The sequence below is a fragment of the Bacillus rossius genome (genome assembly GCF_032445375.1).
Source record: "Bacillus rossius redtenbacheri isolate Brsri chromosome 9 unlocalized genomic scaffold, Brsri_v3 Brsri_v3_scf9_1, whole genome shotgun sequence".
Classification (NCBI taxonomy): Eukaryota; Metazoa; Arthropoda; class Insecta; order Phasmatodea; family Bacillidae; genus Bacillus; species Bacillus rossius.
This window is the reverse complement of record NW_026962012.1, coordinates 3,586,949-3,609,267: the sequence shown is the minus strand read 5'-3', so window position 1 is coordinate 3,609,267 and position 22,319 is coordinate 3,586,949. Positions and strand designations below refer to the sequence as shown.

Sequence of the window (22,319 nt, the reverse complement as noted above, 5' to 3'; positions counted from 1 at the left end):
GGATGGGCATTTATGAAGCAAAGGTTAACTTCGCATTACTATTAGACATATTCAACAAACACAACATTTAGTATCTAATAAAACTTAATTTGAAAATCCTTGTTTTTTTTTTTCTCCCCTTGAATATCGAGACAGGGTAGTACAACTAGAACCTTATATAGTTTAAGACAAAACTACAATCCTTTAGTTTTACGCTGTGCGGTTGGTAGTGGGTGAATCGTTTAAAGCCATTTTCAGAGAATAAATAAGGAACGTGGTTTAACCTGGAGGAGATAGATCTGTGTTTACTTTGATGCTCCTTGGGTCTGACCCAGGGGTCGCCCAGCCCAAGGACGCGGGGTCCCAGGTGGTCTGGCGCGGAGGGGGAGGAAAACTTGTTCCTCCCTCTCTCTCTCTCCCCCCCCCCCCCCCCCCGGCTAGGCGGGCAGCCTTTGTGCCCGAGTACCTGCCTCTGCGGAACGGGAAGCCTTCTTTTCACAGACGAGAGAGCCAATCGCCCGACCGTGCATCTTCAGTTTTTTTTGTTCATTGTATCTCATGATAACTAATGGTCAATTAGGTTAGGTTAGCTACATTATAAATACTTTAAAACATTGTGGATGGTTGATTTGGTTAGGATAGCTACATTAAAGATACTGTGAAATCATTTAAACTGTTTCCTAGCCCTGGATAGCTACATATTAAAAAAGTTATTTGCTAAGCAACCATAAAATGATTTTACAGTATTTTTAATGTAGCTATACTTACCTAATATAACCAACCATCCACAATGTTTCAAAGTATTTATAATGTAGCTAACCTATCCTAATCGACCGCAAAATTTAATGCCACACCGGTTTATACAATGAGATAGAACGGAAAAAAAAAAAAGCTAGCATGAACTTCGGGTGTGTCTCTCTCGTCTGTGAAATGAAGGCATCCCCTGCGGAACTGCCTTGTCTCGCGCCATGTTGCCATTGCATCTTACTGCCTCCGCTGTTGTTTGAGGGGCCCTTCCTGTGCACAGACGATTGCGATGATACCAACATCAGAGTTACATTCACATTCACCTTCGATGTACGTTTCTTTCCTGTCTCTCAATAATATTGCTTTTAAATTAAAATAATTTAACTCGTACAACGTACGATATATCTCACGTTGTAAGTTTAGTCTCAAAATTTCTCAACAGTGAATCACCTAGGATTGTCCAACAGCAGTAAAATGTCACGAAGTGTTCGTGAATGTTGTTATTCGTTTGCAAGACCTTTCAAAGCCAGAAAACAACGATTAGTAACGATCTTTTGTATAAATTTTGATCCAACAACAAATCTGAATAAAATTACAGGAAAATCCTATAATTAAGGCTTCCTCTAACATGCCATGTTGATTTTTTAATTATTTTTCTTAATTACTATTAAGGAATAAAACTGAATTTCTTACATGATACCTCCCTCGAATTTTTCTCTCACAAATATTTGAAACGAGCATCCACTAAGTGTATTATAATGGATGTAAAAAGTCTCGCAAGTTTTATTAATTACAATCACTTGCGCGTATTGTTACACCTATTATATTACACTTAGTGGATACCTGCTGAAAGTATCAGTGACAGAACAAAAGTGAAAGGGAGATATCGTGTTAATATATTATAACCATCCCTTAAATAATTTTAGTGACGGGGAAAAAAATACCAGTAGGGATTGTGAGACTGTGACTTAATAGCATTGAGTTAGGATATGTCAGGAGCGGCAAGCTGTGACGCATTGGTCACTTTTTACCTCTCCATCGCCATATTGTTTCCGTCCAAAACATTGCGGAAATTATGCTTGACTACGTCTGATGGTAGCTAGTAAGTATGAATTAGAATTTACGTCGTTAGTCACTTTCTCAAACAAAACAAAAAAAAGTAGTTGGTTAAAAGTGCTTCCAAAATTTAAAAAAAACTATACATAAGCTAATGTTTTTGGTGTTCAATCAACATGGCGCAACAATTAGCTGAAAGGAGAAAAAAACGCATCTCATAGTTAGCATGTAATCATGTAGACGTGGCCACCCCCTGCTTAATAGCAATGTCAAAAATAAGGAAGAAATAACCAACATGAGTGTGACACCGAGCCTTCCTTATAGCATCGTGATTTTTTTTTCCTTAAGATGCCTAACTGACTGCTTTGCTTGCTTGTGGAACTAAGAACACAGTACGATATTAAACCATTTGAATTTGAGACACTTCTGGTGTCTCATGTTATTATGTTTAATGTTTAATTATGTTTAATTATGTTTAATTTTAATGTTAACGTAATTTTTTTTTAGTTAATGCTTTCATGTTTATTTTTTATTTACGTCTTCAAAAGTCTCAGTTAAAATTAATCTAATACTTTGGTTTTCCGTGCGGCCATTTACCTCTGTTGAATGGACTTGTCCACGCATGAAAGAAGGGAATTAGCGGAGGAAGGTGGATGACGTCACGGGTGTGTGACGTATGGCTCATTCCATGAGATCCGGGTGTGACATTTGTTATCATTGTACCAAATAAAATAAGATATGTGAAAAGAATAACTTTAAACTGTTAATGTATGTGACTTTTCTCGAACCTCTATAAATGTCTGCCAAATTTTATGAATAAAATGTGGAATAATTTATTGGGAAAAAATTGGTACATGTAATTCCGGGTGTGATATGAAATGAGCCTCTGTTCCCATGTATACTACCACAAACAAGAAATTATGTGAAGTGGATTGAGCTAGTGATATGAAATAATCACCGTGTTACAGTGTAAAGATTGACTTTTTACATGGGCTATCCAAAAGTTAGAAATAACTTAACTCTTTTAATTCACAAATCTCACAAAAAATTCCGGGTGTGACATTTGAAAGTTCCGGGTGTGACAGAGTGCAACACACCAAAGGTATTACAGTATTTTCTAGAGTCTTATACAATGACAGTAACCTATACTTGAAAATCTACTAAACCATATAATATTATAAAAAATTTAAAAAATTTAACTTCATTTAAGTCAAAAATATAACACAATATTATCATAATTCAGAAGAACAAAAAAGTCAGCAAAATTATTAAATACTATAAAAACCTAAATGATTACTAAACTAGTCTACTTAAGAGATATAATTCTTGTGACTGTGGTCAAATAAACTGTAACAGGCATATACTAACTACAACACAAAAATATGTACAAAACATCAAACACGCTATATGATGTCCAATTGCCTAAGGGCTGTTTTCAGACACTTGGGTTGAATTCATACAGCATACGATCACCATGAAGAATTATTTTTGGATAAGGTACAATTCCAAATACTTGTGACGATGCTACATAAGACACATCTGATTCATCAGCTATGTACAGTCTACCTGTTTCACCATATTGTTTTAAAAGCAGTATTTGTACATCACCTTCTACAGTAACATTTGTTTGGCAAATTCCCAAGTAGTCCTTCCTATATTTACCACTGGCACTATCTAACTGTACTTTAACAAAACCACCAGGTGAAAGATTACAGTGAGAAAAGTCTAATGTGGGAATGTGAGAGGTATATAGAATTTCAGAGTTTTCCTCAAATTCTGAATCTGTGTAAATGTCTTCAACCACCATTTTTTTGGAGTTTACTGCCACATATATAGTTTCTGGAAACAACACAATTTTCTTCAACGTAGACTTAGCAGTCTTTGCTGCAAGGAGAGAAAAATCATCTGAACTTTGGAAGCGATGAAGCGATTTAATACCTTCAATTGGTAAAACATTGTTCCAGCGTTCATTCAGGAATGTTTCATTTTCTTGAACATCAGTTCTGGGTACAAAAAGGCAAGTGATGTTTTTAACTTTAGTGCAGGCACACTCATAAAATGTTTTTGCTGAATCTACTTTACATTTGTATGAACGTGCTGCATTCCATAAAACTCTTTTGATGGTTCCTCCTATTCCATCCACTGCCCCTTTCCCATGCGAGGCGGCAAAAAAGTTTCAAGTTGCTGTGACACCCAGATAGTTAGCACTATGACACAGATTCGATAAGTTGTACTTGCTTTTGAACTGTGCAGCGCAATTGTCTGAGAAGAAGTCAACATGGGTCAAATTGGGATATATTGTGCGGAAATCCTCAATTATAACTTTTACGAATGTCCAAGTAGAATATTTACTGTGCGCCATATCATCACTGATTACTGCGTAAGAGTGTAGAGATTTTGCAGTCCAGATACAGCATGTGAAAATTGTGACCTGTTCATGTGACCAATGAGCAGACTGTATTTCATCCTGCTCTAAAAGCGTGAAGTTTTCTGCAAAGTCTATTTGCACTAAAACTTTACCTTGACAGATGTCATTTTTAAGTGTTTCAAAATGTTTAGACTGAACATTTTTGACATAGCAATGTATTTTGAAAGTAGGAAGTTGATCATTCAGCTGCTGAGTTGCTGCAGCTAGCGTAGTATCTTTTTCAATCTTTTTTGGACGTTGTTCAATATTTACCCACTCTAAGTATTTGATTGTCTGTTGTGGGTCGTATTCTCCTAGTATATCTTCAATATCTCTGTACTTGCACATTTGACACTCATTGTACATGCACATTTCATTGGTTGGGTCACATACTAGTTTGTCAAAAACCTGGTTGTGATTACATGGACATTGCAATATCTGTTTAGAAATTGATTCCAACAGGTACATAAAATTTGCATGGTATTTGCAAATGCATACATGATGAGGCATGCGAGACATACTGAGAATATTTATTGGCCTTAGCTCTTACAATTTAGACTTCTTTATGCTTACATTTGGATATTCGGAATGAAATTGTTCCATTATTTCGGGAACAGTCAACATTAAAAACCAAACCTGTTTATGCTCCTTTTTACCAGTTTCAGGATCTTTAACAGTTTTTACATCACGTCTACCTGGAGCTTGACGACTAATGTCATCTCTGTTGTAGAAATCAATCACAAGATGTTTTACTGAATCTGGTAATGGATCCCCCTTCTTCTTAGCATCACTGGAGACCTTTGTGGGGTTCAAAACAGATTGACCAAATGTATCATCACACAACTTTTTCACAACAGCCAGTTTTTTCGAGGGACTATTTGGCAATAACCGCTTGACTCTTTTTACTGCCTTACCAAAAGACTGCACACACCGATATGAGCCAATGGGAGAGACTGAATCTTGATCACTCTGACTGTTTGACACCCTTAGTTTCTTGTTTTGGCGACATTTCTGCTGGCGTAGTCTGGCATTTTTTCGCATTTCATACAGTAAATCTTTATCTCTTTGAACTTGCTTCTTCATTGACTTTCTTCTTTCTCTGTCCCTATCACGTTCTTTATGGAGGTAGACTTTCCATTTTTCAGGATTCTCTTCTTTCATTCTTCGTCTGAATGCTGTCAATTTTGCTTTTAGCTTTGGCCCCATTAATTCTAAAATCAAATAATTTAAAGTAGGTTAAATTGAACATCCTAAATTACAAGTTTTATAATTGAGGCATATGCACAAATTTATTTCAGGTTAGGTTAACTAGACCTAGTTGTGAAATTGATTTCGAGAAAATGGATTGTCTGCTCTCAGGTATTTGTATGTACAAATCATGTAGAGCATTAAGGCCAAATAATAGTCACAAATACTAATTTAGACACTTTAGCTTACTTGAATCTTAGAAACTATGGTAAGACTGAGTGATTTGGAATACAATCTCATATCTACAAATTTTTTTACACCCTTGGCTCAGGTTTTCACCACACTAGCAAATGCACAAGTACTACACTATTACCATTATGCAAATCATGCAAACAGGTACTATGATGAGCATACTACCACCATTTTTTTCTCGTTTCTATAATAGTTATCGAAAATTTGGAAAATTGCAGGCATTTAATAAGTGTCACACCCGGAATATATTATCTGTCACACCCGGAACTCTGGTTTATTATATTAAACATTTTTTTATTATGCTCTAATTTGAACTAGACAATAGCCTAAAGTTTTAAAATGACACTCACAAAACAGCAAATGAATTGCAATGTATGAATAATATTTATACAAACTAATTGTATAATCTGGTTCCGGGTGTGACACAGCACATGGTACCTTACAAGAAGCTATATATGACAATATATTTACCTGAATACGTTGATTTTGTCACGGACACAAAAAGCAAACTTCTTCTAACCTCAATCACTGATTTTGGTGGGAAACAGTTGAATACTGTAATTATGGAACATCTGACTAAAAAGACATTGATTTCCCTTTAACACAGCTTGGTCACATTGAAGACTATATCTCTATACCAAATACATTGAAATTTAAAAAAAAATAAAGAAAAAATCAATATTATGGAATATAAACATTAAATTTGACTCTACTGTATAAAATGTTAAATTTCTTTGAAAAATAATTTTTATCACTTTAGGCTCATTTGACATGGAATAGCTGGTATGCAAGTGAGAGACTGTTCCCAGTACTTATTTTTCTAAACTACCGTAATCACTTGTAATGCGCAAAAGAATACTGCGCACGATTACAATAAATTAAAGGAAACGATTCCAGAGTAATGACATTCACATTATAATTCAACTTTAACATCCTTGGTGAAATACCGTGCTTGATTTCATTTTTACACGCTTTATATTAGCTTCACCTGTATGTTGGTTTGTATGTTTGTTTGTATGTTGGTTTGTATGTTTGTTTGTTTGTATGTTTGTTTGTATGTTTGTTTGTTTGTATGTTTGTTTGTATGTTTGTTTGTATGTTCGTATGTATGTTTGTAACCGACTCCTTTGGGTGCGATTTTGCCCACTTTAAACGGCCAGATTTCATTGAAACTTTGTAGATTTATCGAGGACCGATGACAATACACTAATTTGATAAGATTATTCCATTAATCAATTTGCAAAATAAGATTTCTGTCAATTTATATAATTGGTAAAAAGAAACATATATGTACAGAAAACCATTTCGCTCATGTGCGAACTCTTTTCTTTCAGTTTGTATTTGGCGTGATATAAAGAAAGCCTGCTAAATATTGTGACATTTAATTAAATGAAAATTGAGAGTGGGTTATGATTATTGTGAACAATATACTTTCTTGAAGAGAATATTATCTATATTTGTAAAAATATGAAGAAAAAAACTGAAATAAGGGCTTTAAATGTTGTTTCTTTCGTTAAATAGAGAAACACAATTACGTCTTTGTTTCATTTGACCAATTAACCAAGAGTGAAACATTATTATAAAACAACATTTTATGCAAATATTTCACGAAACATGGAAAAATTGAGGTTTTATTTTGCTGTGAAACCAATAGCAGATGGTAAATCAAACACCATATGCATAACCTCGATAGCTACACTTGATGGGCAGATTTTTGAAATTCCACTCGAACACCAACCTGCAAATCTACACCAAGCAGTTACAAATACTCCAAACTATGCCAAGGTCAGTAAATCATTAAATAAAAGACATCAAACACGGAAAATATGGATAAGTTTGACAGATGATATATCAAAAAACATATTTGGATAGAGAGCAAAACTTACAGTTTAAGTATTTTTACCTGGAAGAAATTGAGAAAAAAAAAAACACTTTTATAAATAAACCAAACTAAAAAGGAGAAAATAAATAATAGTTTCAAGAACTAAAAACACGCTTTACATAGAAAACCAAAATAAAAAATAGAAAATAAATTTTAATAAATTTGAATTAAGAATAGTGTAAATTTTTTATAAATATAAATTAATAAGTGTAAATAAGAAAACAATGTATTTTATTTAAAACAAGCGTGGGGTGCTTTTTAAGATATTATCGAAATAATAAACCTTCTACTCATATGTCAATAAAATATTTATAACTATTGACACCATGCACCCCACGCTTTTTTTTAAATAAAATACATTATTTTCTTATTTACACTATTATTAATTTATATTTATAAACATTTTTTACACTATTCTTAATTCAAATTTATTAAAATTTATTTTCTATTTTTTAGTTTGGTTTTCTATATAAAGCGTGTTTTTAATTTTTGAAACTATTATTTATTTGAAGTTTAGTAGGCACACAAGATTTTATGCTGCAATCCGGCAAAATACTGTTTAACATTGAAAAACAAGGCGTTTTACTTTTAAACAAATTTGATAGGTCAGAAATACGGTTTTATATATATATAAATATAAATATATATATAAATTTAAAACGTGTTGTTTACGAGCCATAGGCTTTTTTTTAATTTTTATATCCCCACTCTGCACTAAATTATTAGACACTTAAAATAAAATTTTTGCAATGCAATCATAAATAACCCAACTATTGATAACGATAAAACAAATTTATATACTTCTAGGAGGGGGGGGGATATTTGGAAGACTTATTAGACAAATTTTTTTAATGGGGTAAATTTGACTTGTCATATGAAATAACTTAGCAAGTTGTTTGAAAAGACGGCTAGTTAAAACAAATAATTTGTTAAGATAACAAAGTTATATTTTTACAGTGTGAAATGATTCACACATTCAAGGGTAGGTAAACTCCATTTTTCAATAAGTTATAAATTGCCCACTTCAGCGGACGAGTAGGCTGAAAAGTTTAATCAAGTGTAATTATAAAAAAATTAAACAACTTTACTTGAGAGACCGTGTTGTTACACTTCCTTTGAAGACAATCACCTGAATGAACTTGGCGTCGGAGACTGTGCAAGCCACTAAAGCGTGTCTGTACACAAGGACGTAGTATGGAAGGGGCCATATTCCCGCCTCTAAAGCTTTATTTATTTTTTCAATAATAATGCGACTCACTAACTCAATTAAAATGACTCAATTTTTGGCCAGTAAATTTTCACAATTACTCTTTAACACATGCATTAAAATACACTTTATAGTTATGTATAACTTTAAAGTTAAAAAAATAATAGTTTAAGAAATAATAATTCAAGCATATTTTAAAAACATTTCCGGAGGAGAGGAGCCTTTGCTTATCTAGTAATATTCCGTACCCCCCCTCAACTTCTCCTCCCAAACCACTAAAAACAGGCCTTACAGCTTCCTCCGGCCCACCTCGTCCACGAATCCTGGCTGTCTGTGCCTGTGTCTGCGCGCGCTCCACTGTCGCCCGCCTCGGACCGGCCCGGCTGCCCTATGGGAGTATGGGACAGGCGCGAAGGGGGTCAGCAGATCGCGTCCTCGGTGTGTGTGACGTCACAGGGCGTCGCAGTGAAAGTCTGCGCGACGCCGGAGACGGCGGGAAGGGGGCGGGGTTCAACGGCCGGGAAAGCTGAGCGACGCGCGAATGGAAACAGCAGCGCTCTGATGAGTCTCGACGAGGCGAAACGCTTCTACAAGGGGAGGGGGGAGTAACCTAAATAGATTAGTTTCGGCTGTTTTGTGAGTGCGTGTGTCTTTTTTTTTAATGATTAGTTCTGCGACGTCTTTTTATACGGCCTGCGTAACGAATCTTTCAACAAAAAATTTATATTATAAGGTAAACAGTCTTGTTTCAACTGCGTTTGCATTTGTAGAATATATCGGCACACTAATCTTAAGTCATGATATTCTCACAATTCTCATTAGCGTTGCCAGTATGGCGGGCATACACGTAGCATGTGGCCTTTAGTGGTCGGAAAGTTAACACATTAAAAATTATATAATTTATTTAAAAATGTATACCTACCAGGATTGTTTACTATTGATTTCTGCTAAGTTCAGGCCAGTAACGCATTTGATCCTTGCAATTAGGACTGCTGAACCTGTGATACTTTATTGCAAGCGTATTTTAAGTGTGTGTATTTTTGACTGGTTCGATATATAAATATACTAGCGACCCGCCCCGGCTTCGCACGGGTGCAAGCTGATACTAAATATTCTAATTATAAATATAAATATAGACTAAAAACAAAAGATAATCAACAAATATCAATAACAAAAGATACCTATTCTATTCAGTTCTTTTTTGAACTTAAATACCTTACCTTAAACTACGATTTTCGATGATTAAATAAAAAATATTTTACTTACTATTCGTTCGACTAAAAGCAAAAGATAATCAACAATTAACATGATCTATATCTTAGGGTTCATGTATGCCCAAAAAAAAATGTGTTTATTTCATCACATTAGAAACCTCTAAAATTATCAGTGTTTCTCTAGTATATTATGCATGTATTATACATATAAACCTTCCTCTTGAATCACTTTATCTATTAAAAAAAACTGCATCAAATCCGTTGCGTAGTTTGAAAGATCTAAGCATACATAGGGACAGACAGACAGCGGGAAGCGACTTTGTTTTATACTATGTAGTAATACGGATAAATATTAATACAAAGATCGTTACGGTGTTCCCCTTGAAATCACTTTTCACGTCTCTGAACACGTGATAAAATGTCCGAAAATGTGTTGGCGTCACTAGACCCGGTGACCTGGTACAGTTCAACAGCTTTTCAAAATTGGGCTACCTTTGATGCCGCGGGGGGTGGACCAGTTTACTCACGTAATTACGTTGCAGAGGTCGATGGCGTATCACGGTTGCACTAATCTTCGATGTGACACTATTATTCGTCGATCGCGCCTTAATTATGGGCGCCACAACAAACTTTGCATTGTTAATTGGTCCAGGTAAAGCCTTACCCCGACACAGGTGACGCTAACCGTATCGGACCTGGATCAGCACACACTCCAGCATTCAAATTCCCGTGATGCAACATGCCGTACGCTCAATAGATTCAAACAAAAAATATTTTGAACTTTTGAACCCCGCACAGCCGAGGTAGTGGCCAAAAATATCATGCCAATTAAAAAAAATGCTGTTGGGATGCAAAACTGTCCTTAAATACGTAACACCCTGTTGTTTTTAACGAAAGACATTTTCTCAGCGTCTCAAAATCATAAATGCGTTATCTCCAAAACAAATGTTACCGCGGAGACGTTAATAACAACATAAACCAAATGAGTTCCCAAACGGTAAAATATTGTCTGTGTAAACGTAAATGAATGATGTTTCAGTTCTTTGTCCTAATGTTTCGGTACAGTGGCCAGGTAAGGGAGGCTCCTGACGCAGTATGTAGCTGTGGTATCGCGTCGTCGCTGTTTGTGATTCTACGGAGAGCTCTTGTAGAGTCGTTTGTGTGGTTCGCGCGCGAGCGGGCATTTCGGGAACTCCTGGGGAAGAAAGTCAGATGCTATCTTCTTAGTGTACGTGTGTGTGTTGGGTGGGGGGGGGGGGGGGGGGGGGGGTTCGTCCGTGACACAAAGGCGTGCAGGAATGAGAAAGTAAGTCTCCATTGACTTTTCTATCACCCTCATGGAGCACTGAACCCCCTTGAGTGAAGATACCTAGAGCTGACACTCCCATTGTGGCATATGTATCTAAGACTGTCGTCTTCATTACGATACACCTATGAAGTCTTGTTACGTAAATTTGTCTTCAGTTTCAACAAAATTAGTTCAATTTTTGTGCGTGTCGGGGCAGGACTGTGGCAGGTCGAAAATGGCCCGCGGGTTTTGGGTCGCAATGTAAAAAAAAGTTTTTAAGTATTTTAAGGAAGTTTTTTTTTTAATTTATTGCCAAAATATTTTATTTCACATATGTGCTGCAAGTAAAAACATTGCACATGTACCACTTTTCCCGTGAGGCCTAAAATGTTTTTTGTATTTGCCTTAAACCTATGATTTTGTCTGTCTCAAGAATATATCGCACAGTTCACACGCGTTGTACCCGGTTTCCCACGTATAGATAAAGCTTTTTAATAGAACATTTTTTTCTTCAAAAATTCACAACAAAAACTGATATGAATTAATGCCAAATTTGAATTTTATATTCTAAATAGTTGAATACAAGTATTTCCTGGTCTACGCTGTTTGGCGTAGAAGGAAACCTCAGGAATGGGTTCGTGTAGCTATGTAAGTCATCTGAAGCTGCTCACGTAAATAATCAGATTCGGTGATTTCCACTTGACTCTTAAATGTTTCAACTTAAATTCCAGGTGTAAAAGCGTAAGAAAAGCACGGAAAGATATTTACACGTAAGTCTGGTCAATAATTAGAATGGATATTTTAAAACAAGAAATATAGTTTAAAAAATATGGGTGTATGTACTTATGTACGCACGTTAGAAGTTATATTTACTTGGCGTAATCGAAAAATACTTTTAATTTTGTATGCAAATAATTAATAGAAATAAAATATAAAAGGACTGGAGTGATAGGCCTATTATAAATATGGTAGTTAAAGTATAAATTCAATCAATTAAAATAAACGTTATAAAATTAATTATTTAAATAAGTAAAATAATCGAGATATATTTTAATTAATAATGAATACAATAAATATTATAAATGTTTATTCAAATGTATTAATTTGAATTGTTTTATTATATAATGTAATTTATAATTTATAAAGTAAGTTCATTATACCTATGTATGGAAATATAACCTCATTAATATACATAAATTTAAAAATATTTATAGACACAATTTATATTGCTAATATTCTCAATAAATAAATGTTTTGAATTATATGGACCAATATTCATTATCAATCACTAAAATTAAAAGCACACAATTTTTTTCTTTGTAGCCTTTTTTCATCCTGTCAATTTTTGTTCCATGCTGTGCGCGTATCGTAAAAAATAATTTCTCATCATTTTTCCATAACGCGCCTGAAGAAGTATAACTTCAGAAATTACTAGATTCGAGATGGCGGGGATGTTCCCCCTTGGGCCCGATTCCACATAAACATTTGAAGTGTAAAAACTGAAGTGAATCACGGACCGGCAAGATATTTACTTTTAACTATCCATCTGCTGCTTCTACAATGCACGAAGAAAAAAAAAGAGGGGGGGGGGGACAACCAATGAGATAAATTTCACGGTACATAAAAATATTAGTTGAAATAAAAAAAAATTTAAATACGAGAACGTAACATGGTTAGGGTTAATATATAATAAACCACAAACTAATAATAACACTATGTATTTGAATCAATTTTTACCGTTTATGAAACGTAAACATGGCTAAAACAGCGGCCAAATACTCTGCTTTCATTGGTCGCACGGGTCCGTGTAGATACCACGTTCCGTGAGATCCGTTTACAAATGAACTGCCTCCGCTTTCGTGTGGCATTCGTTGAATTCAGGACACTTCAAAGTATAAAGTATTTATAATTATTTATGCCAGAAAAAAATTCTCGAAAATATTTTCTTGTAAAAAAATTAGTAAATTATTCCCGAATAAAAAAAATTGTTTGATAGTCAATCCCATGAAAGCTTTAGATGATGTTCAGGGCTTCTTACGTCGACTCTTCGGATTTAAAACATAATGGGACCCCAACGGGAGCCAGGCAAGCTTATTCTAAAACTGATAAGTTAATGTTAGCTACCGTTATGTTCCTCTCTTACAAGTAGAATGTAGTGTATCCTACTGGCCTTGCAACCAGAGCCTCTCGAGTGGTATGAATAAGTGTCGGGCCGATGAACGCGACAGGACGGCTCCGCCTTTGACAGCGTTACGTTAGAAAGGAAGAAACTCGTGTAAGCCGGATGGAGCTTATAGCATTTAGTATTTCAACTGCGCCTTCTTCGCTCTCCCAGCTTGAAGTGAAACTCGTGTTCACGTAACCGAGACGTTGTTCGTGATGTCCGACGCATGCTGCTACAGTCCGACGTAAGAAGTAAAAGGGAGTTAGTTGGTGTATATAATCTTTGCTACGTTAATACTTGAAGTCGAAAATGAGAACGACCCCTCACCCCCCTGTTCCTATCAGCATAGAAAAAACAATTTTGTTGTAATGTAAGTTTTAACGCTGATTTTTCTTTCAGATGTGTTAGGTATTATGTTTGTTCAGCAATATTTACTTCATGATGGCATCTTTTCGACTATTCATAGCGAGTTCTTTTCGAGATGTTAAAATCTATAGCATGTTAGCCTCAATACGGAGTGATTTGGTTTGCTATCCAGTTGCTAACTAGTTGACTTCAACTTCAGAACACACTCGTACTGCTGCGGGAAGCCTACTTTTCCTACTTTTCACTGACCGCTCGATCAGACTCGAACAAATGCCAAGTTCGTCGCTTGCTCGTGAAAATTCTGCCGTCGGACTATATAAAAAAATATCTTTATTTAAATATTTTCACGATTTTAGTGTATTTTTTTTAACTCAACCAATCGTACATTTTAACTACGATTTATGCAACTAGACGTGCAAAAATCAACTCTCCCGAAACAAAAGAACAAATATTTACGAAAACATCAATATTCAAACAACTATTTTACACATCATTTATGTAAGTGACCTGATATAAATTTAGTAGTTATCACCTAGCCGTGTGTGAATACATATCCCTGAAAAATAAATTATAGGACAAAATTATGCTGCAATTTTATTTATGTAATCCACCTATGCTGACTTTCCTTTTACTTTTACAACTAGAGGGGAAAAAAATGTTAATAAGTACGAACGTGGGTTGTTCTGGCTTCTTAATCAAAGTAAATGAATAGTAGATTTTTTTCCATGTCGCTGCATCACGTGACCTCTTCGAAACGCTTGGTATAAGAGTATTGGCTGAAATGAAACTATGAAAATTTCGAAACTGTGGAGATGGAAATAGACTGTGCACTTTACAGTGTTACCATTTTTCGCGTGTCATTACGTTTTAACGACTACTATGCTTATTTTTCTAACATGCACAGTAAGTTTAGCGGACGTTAATGATTGCGTATACACTTAGTTCGATATTTGTTACCATTTAACATGGTCGTAAATAAAAAAATTTTAATTTTTTTTCTATGTGGACAATGCAATAAATTAAAACATGACTACATTTTGAAGTTGCACTATTTTTGCAATCCATGCTCTGATCCCGATACATACGAGATGGACACTTCCTCTTGAGAAACATGTTGTCACCTCCGCCGGTTGGCGGGGCTCGAACTACGGCCCAGCCATCCCGAATGGTTTCCCCGCGGTGAACCGCTGAGGCAGCAGAAGGCAACTGCAGCCTGGTGATGGTGACTGCAAGGTTGGCCGAAACGTCGGTGAAATCTTCGCCTTCGGCGCGGCTGCAACCCAGAAGCCAAGCAAATCCATTGCAAACTTCTGTTCTATATTAGCTATTCTATGGTTTGTGTTTATTATTTTGTTTTAGTATAGAATCAAACCTATGCAAATATTATGTTAAAAAACAATTCTTAAATAGCCATGGGTTCAGAACGGTCGTGACTAAATAATTAAATAAATTAACGTGTTTTTGACGTTTGTATTCGATTGAGCCAGTTTTCCAGTTTTGCTTCTGTCCGTGGTAACGGAAATAAGGGTAACAAGGAAATGAATAAATATCCTTCGATAACTAAAAATTGGTTCATAATCATCCGTAAAAACCTTTGCAATGTATTTTTTTTTATTGCAGCCGTATTATAGCGACTGAAATGTTAAAATCCAGACCATTGTAGGCTACGTAACTTTAAGAAAGAGAAAGTTAAAAATGTTGTGGAGTTTAGTTTGTTGGGTAGTTGAAGGTGAACAGTGACGAGTGTTACTACCGCTGCGTTGGCCGGGAGCCTCGCTCGAGACCAAACTTGGCGGGCGATTGCACCTATATTTCCTGGGGCAGCCTTCTTTTCACAGACGAGAGAGCCAAAACCTGAAGTTCGTGTTTTTTTTTCCGTATCTTTAATGTAGCTATACTTACCAAATCAACCGTCCACAATTTTTTAAAGTATTTATAATGCAGCTAACATAACCTAATTGACCATTAGTATTCTTTTATCAACACCGCCATATTTATTTACAATGAACAAAAAAAAAAACCAAGATACACGATCGGAAGTTTGGCTCTCTCGTCTGTGAAAATAAGGCTGCCCATCTTTCCTGATCCCTAGTATTTCAGCAAGAGGTCCGGGGGGGGGGGGGAGGGGGGTTGCAGGAGGTCGGAGAGGTCGGGGCACTCTTGGCGGGAGGCGAGAGCTGGAAATGGCTCTGTGAATGAGCCACGAGGCGACGGGGGCCGAAATAGCCAGAAATAGCCGCGGAGACTCCAGGAGGCCTCCCACTTCAGACTGTGCCCGGCCAGGGGGCGATAGCGGGGCGCGGGTGAGCGAGGTTCCTGAATTAGGGCCGGCCTCCAGTCTTGCACAGGGTCTCCACAGTTAGTACTTTCGTACTAGATCTAGTACTTTTTTAACTTTATTAGTGGTTTAGTACAGATCTAGTACATTTTTCTTTAATATAATAATATTATTGTAACTCCAATATGTTTTATTATTAAGCGTAGGTAATTATTTTTAAAAAACTATGGAATGTATGGGTGTGTGGTGTGATATTTAAGTTTGAGCATTGCAATGTCATAATAACTTCCTAAATTGTTAAAAACCATAACAAATTATAATTTAGTACTTTTTTTCTAATCTAGTACTTTTTTCTCGCCTAAGTTGGTACGAAATATTTTTTCCTTGTGGAGACCCTGGTCTTGCAGCGGCCTTTACTGACTTCAGTCGTGAAACGATGCCTGAATTCTTCCGACGCTAGCACACCCTTTTTTTTTTTTTTTTTTTAATATTTAACTACTTCTCGACAGTCATTTGTTCATTTCTTGCATTCTATTTACGGACAACAGTCCAATCTTACATGTTAAAGTTAATTATTTGACAGTAATAGGTAAACATAAAAAGGGTTTATATAGCAATTGGCTGGCTCAATAACATACTATGGTTACATTTATGCTAAAAGATGGCGGCAATAAAAAAACCAGAGGCCACAAGGATGCGTGCAAGGATGCGAGCCACTTGTCCTTTCGCAAGAAGCTGCATCGGGGATACTGTAAGGATCTTCGCAACAGTCCGGATGGTCCGCATAAATGGCTGGCATCCCTGAAGATGGATTTTTCAAAACCCCTCTCTCACTGTAGAAAATTTTCACCTTCAATTTACCAAGAAAGCTGGTTACACATTATCCAGGGATCTTACGGTCATTTTCGTAAATTTTCGGACACTGAGTTCACTTTATTTGAACATAAATACAAAATAATAATATTGGTACATTAATATAACATTCAAAAACTTGACAAGTCTACAGAACACTAATGAACTCTTCTTTTATCCACTTTTGTTAAGAAATAAACATATATCACCAATGTCGTAGTCTCTACGAAAATTCAGTTATTTAAAATTACGAAGTACTTCGTTTTTGAGTTTAATTTTTCGTTGAAGATTAAGAGTAAATAAATATACTGCAGTTTCTAACAGTTAATGCTAAATGGCAAGTTCAGGAGGTATTAGGAAACTGTTCTACTTTTCTTTGCCTAAAGTCACGACCATACACGCTGGCCTTACTCTTTTGAAGGCACAAAAAACCTGTGCGTGAAAAGCTTTTTTTGACAATTAATTTTCGCTCGTAATTCGGTATACAGCCTGGGTTGGACATGCGAGATGAACGTAGAAAAAAATTGTGAGCGAGTCTTTCAGTGCGCGCCAGAGATGTGTAACATCAGACCTCGATAACGAGCAAATTCATGTGTTTTCATATTGGAAGTACACTTATAGTACAAAACGCGGACACGAAGTTTAACATTCAATTCTTTAAGTAATGCCGAACGTTATAAATATGACTTGATGTAAGCTATTGGACATACGCCATTGCTAAGCACATGTATGTCTGTAGAAGAAAACTACAAAAAAAATTAAGCAAACAATTGCTGTTTTCGTTTTTTCGTGTTTTTGTCTCGTTTCAACTGTTGTGCTATTTTTTTTTGGTACAATATTTTTGTGCTGTCATCATTTGTGGTTTTTTTTTTCTCGTTCTGTTAGTCCATTTTCTTTGTTTTTTCTTTGTTTGTTGACCATATTCCTGTTATGGAATATTATGTGGTGTTTATATCCTGTTGACAACAGCAATTTTTTGCTTAATTTGTGTTTTTGTCTTTTGTGTTTTTTGTAGTTTTCTTCTACAGACATACATGTGCTTAGCAATGGCGTATGTCCGAAAGCTTACATTAAGTCATGCTCTCCAATTGCACAAATCTTTCAAAGATAATGTTATAAATATACGAAAATTGTGTTTTCAACTAAATTTCTTGACGCATATCACATATATTTCCGCACCCGCCGCTAGAATTCGCTGCCGGAGCAGCTACGTCGACAATCAAATCATTTTATTAGCAGTCAGAAATTTTAAACTATATAATGCCACTGCTCCGATAAAAAGGAAATAAAAAATACTTGAATAAGTACTAAATCCCGGCTTTGAAACTGATTTTCGACAAGATATATATTTCGACAAAAATACTGCCCATTCTTAGTAAAATTATTAAACAGTTATTAAGTTTACCTTTGGATTTGCCCTTGCACATTTTGCATCATTTAAAGAACGCAACTAATTGGCACTCTATATAAACATTAAAAATAAACATGCTTATAGAAGTCACTACCACATATTTATTTCGTTTATTACATAACGTACAGATGTTTGGAATTAATCAATCTTCTCTTACAACGTGTAACGTTACGATATTTGTGGTAAGCTAGTTATTTTATATTTTTATTAAACACTGTTAAACTTACAGAGTTTTTGGTTGACTTAACTTTCACAAAATTATATATACTTTTTACACAAGCTGTCAAAATAATTTTTTAACGAATTTTTTGGAGTGATAAAAATGTGAATTAAACGATTGAAAGAACGGGAACCTTCTAGGTTTCAGACGGTTTTTGTTCTTTCATAAAAAAAATTATCAAATATTTCCTAGCTTTACGTATTCCTCGAAATTGTGAGCCTATGGAGTAGGAAATGCTTTGCTGTAGATTGTGTTTGCTTAGCCGTCAGTACCTGCGGAAAAACACTGAATGCCGTGGGAAGTTGTGAAGACACTTTGTCGACGTCTCTTCGTCGACGACCTTCCCACGGACAGAGGGGAGGTACTGACCTTGCCCACCCAAGGTCGCGGTGACCGTGGTTGTTCTGCAGTGTACACGCCGCGGTTGCAATTCTTGTAGAGGAAATAACTTTGCCGCCACAAAGGCAAGACGTCGGCAGTCTATACTTGAGGTTTCACAAGGAATTACCGCCACTCGCTGTTCCTTGCATTATTTGGAGCCAAATATGTCATTTAAACGTGGTCCTATTGAGGGCCCGATTTCAAAGGCAGCTAGAACTGGACAGATAATCTTTAGCCGCCCACCTTCCTTTTCCAGTTCTTCCCAAAACATCATAAAACTGTACAAATTCAAGCTTATTTATTATCATTTTTAAAACGGCACTTTACTCAACTAAATACTAATGTTTTTCAAAAGATGTATTATGATTGTCTTTTTTTCTTATTTGAATTTAATAAATGGTATGTTGCAGTTTTATACGACTGTTTTTAACTACCGCAATAGAACATATTTTATAGTATACGGTATATTGTTAAGAGAGTTTGAAATTGATAATAAAGTATTTGGTTGTAAGGCCTAATTTTTTTAAACGCACTGCAATATTTACTATAAACTGACATTTCCCCTTGTCGCGGGTTTTACTAAGGACATAGGAAAACCCTAACAAAGAAGAAAAGGGACGTTTGCGGGTGGTTATGAAATTAGTTGCTAAGTTAAATTCGATCCAATAACAATTTATTGACAAACCTAATAACACCAAAAGGAATTGCATTGATTCTCAAACTGACATAACACTTAAACAAGTCGGGTTCTCGTGGAGACGAACTGCTGTGGCGAGTTCCACAAAACGCACGAATTAACGCTACGTGCTCGATTCCTGAACAATTAAAACAAAACAACACCCTTAATAGTGGCGAGCCGTGCTCTCGTCACAGCTAACGATCAAAACGCCGTCAATTTCAACTACTAAGGCTATACCATTTACAAAGTTACAAGGACCATACCTAATCTTAATATTACTGAATGTTACACGTAACGTAAATACAGATAGTTACTGCCAGAGGTTACAATTATATACACGCAACTAGTCGTGTAACGCTGTCAAATTTTATAAGTTGGTTTTAGTTACTCTTCCCCCGGTACCATGTGAAGCTCTCTCCGCATTCTCGTAGTAACGCGTAAGTCCGTTATCTTGTTCACTGTCTCTTGTGGCTACGATTATTCGTTACCGGCGGTAGAGTTAGAGTCCAAACTGTGTAGCGATATGGTCGCGATAGTGTCCTGATAGTGTCGTGACTGTGTCAATACTTCCGCTCGCTCGGCCCTCAATGAGTTTGCTAATGCCCGCCCTCTTTGCCCTTGTGGCTGAACCGTCGTTTTTAGTCAATGTTCGTTCTGAAAGATTTTATGCTTACTCCAGCGACGCTTCCACTCGAACTGTCTATATCCTGGGTTACAACTCGGAGAGGTCTCACCCAGTCGATGTCTTGTCGGTCCTCGGGCAGCAACTCCGCGGCGATTGACTGTGTAGGCCGGCGAGCGGTGTCGGAGCAGCGAAGCGGCCTGCTCAGCTGGATGTCCCAGTTCTACTCGCAGGCTTCCCAGACGAGCTGGAAGAAGAATAGTCTCGTCTATTCGGGAGAAGCCTGCCCAGCTCACTGTGTTGCAGGTGGTATGCCGTGAAAAGTCAGGGGTACAATACTTTGCAAGTGTACGCAGGTACACACGTTACACCCTTGACGCTGTCCATGGCAGTACTCAATGGTAACAAAATTAATTTTTTTTCTCCAAAAATATACACATGTTTGTTTTATGCAAAGGTAAAAAAAGTATTTATTTCCACTATTGCAGTAATTATTAAATTAAAATATGCAGTTATAACTAATGTTTATGCTCTGTGCATCACGCATGAAAATACTTGTATCTATAGCGACGATTGTTTTGCAGAGTCATTGCACTCCGGGCTAGACTTGACTTACATGTATATAATCAAACATATTTATAGTTCATATCGTTCGATAACAAGGTCACGTCCTTTGTCGTGCTACACGTGATTGGACAGCCACTTCGTGTTTATAATTGGCTCGGGTTCGTCAAGAGCACCGTGAAGCAGACGTGTATTTTCTTAATGTCTACTTTCGCTTTCGAGGACTCTGTTCGTACCCGAAGTATTATTACTTGAACCATGGGGATAGGTATAGTCGGGAGACGGCATGCTGTGACGTAATTGAAGTTGCTTTTTCGTCTTGCCATCGCCATGTTGTTCCACCCAGAACATCGCAGAAATCTTGCATTGAGAATGTCAGATGTTGGTTAGTAAGTATAGAATCTCCGTCGTTAAAAACTATTACTTTCATTTTTTTAAATGGTAATTTAAAACGTTCAGACAACGAAAACGCGTGTCAGCAATGTTTCAGCCGTATTGCCAATGTGGCGCAACAATTAGTTTGCTTTACACAGCACGTAATGGTGCAGACGTGGCCAGCCCCTGACTGGAACTCACAACACCCTGTTGGTTAGTAGGTAGCATCGGTGTTGTTTGGAATGGGTGCAGAGAATATATATATATATATATATATATATATATATATATATATATATATATATATATATATATATATATATATCTTTTTTTTTTCGTTGAAGGTGAAAGCTTTCAAGGCCAGGTCGAGCCTTGATAGGTCGTGGACCAGGCGAAGTGGGGCACTGCCTCGGGCGGCGACGAGGACGAGTGACAGGTGAGATTGGAGGTCAGCCCGGATGAAACTATCCATCGCTCCGGTTAGTCTCGCGGGAGCTGGCTTGCCGCAACCACGGTTACACTGGGCGGGTCTTGCCAGCTCCTCTTCGGCAGGAGCGTGGGTTCACCAAATACACTATAGAGATACTAATACACTGTAGAGATACTAATACACTGTAGAGATACTAATACACTGTAGAGATACTAATACACTGTAGAGATACTAATACACTGTAGAGATACTAATACACTGTAGAGATACTAATACACTGTAGAGATACTAATACACTGTAGAGATACTAATACACTGTAGAGATACTAATACACTGTAGAGATACTAATACATTGTAGATATTCTAATACACTGTAGAGATACTAATACACTATAGAGATACTAATACACTGTAGAGATACTAATACACTGTAGAGATACTAATACACTGTAGAGATACTAATACACTGTAGAGATACTAATACACTGTAGAGATACTAATACACTGTAGAGATACTAATACATTGTAGAGATACTAATACATTGTAGATATTCTAATACACTGTAGATATACTTATACCGGACTAAGATTTTTGGGTGAAAACCTGACGTTTTTCTCACGTCATTCTGGTAGGTGGCAGGTGGTATGCCCAGTGAAACAATGTGTCTAATGCATACTTATAGTACCAACATTGTGACAAAAACTTCATTTTCTCTCAGAAAACAATGTTTTTAATCCTGAGATTTATGGAGGAAG

General features: G+C 36.3%; 1 protein-coding gene across 1 annotated transcript in view; it reads left to right on the top strand.

The window, feature by feature from the left end:
• LOC134542728 (EF-hand domain-containing protein D2 homolog) overlaps positions 1–22,319 on the top strand; it is a 105,315-nt gene that overhangs the window by 22,582 nt on the left and 60,414 nt on the right. The window lies entirely within an intron of this gene.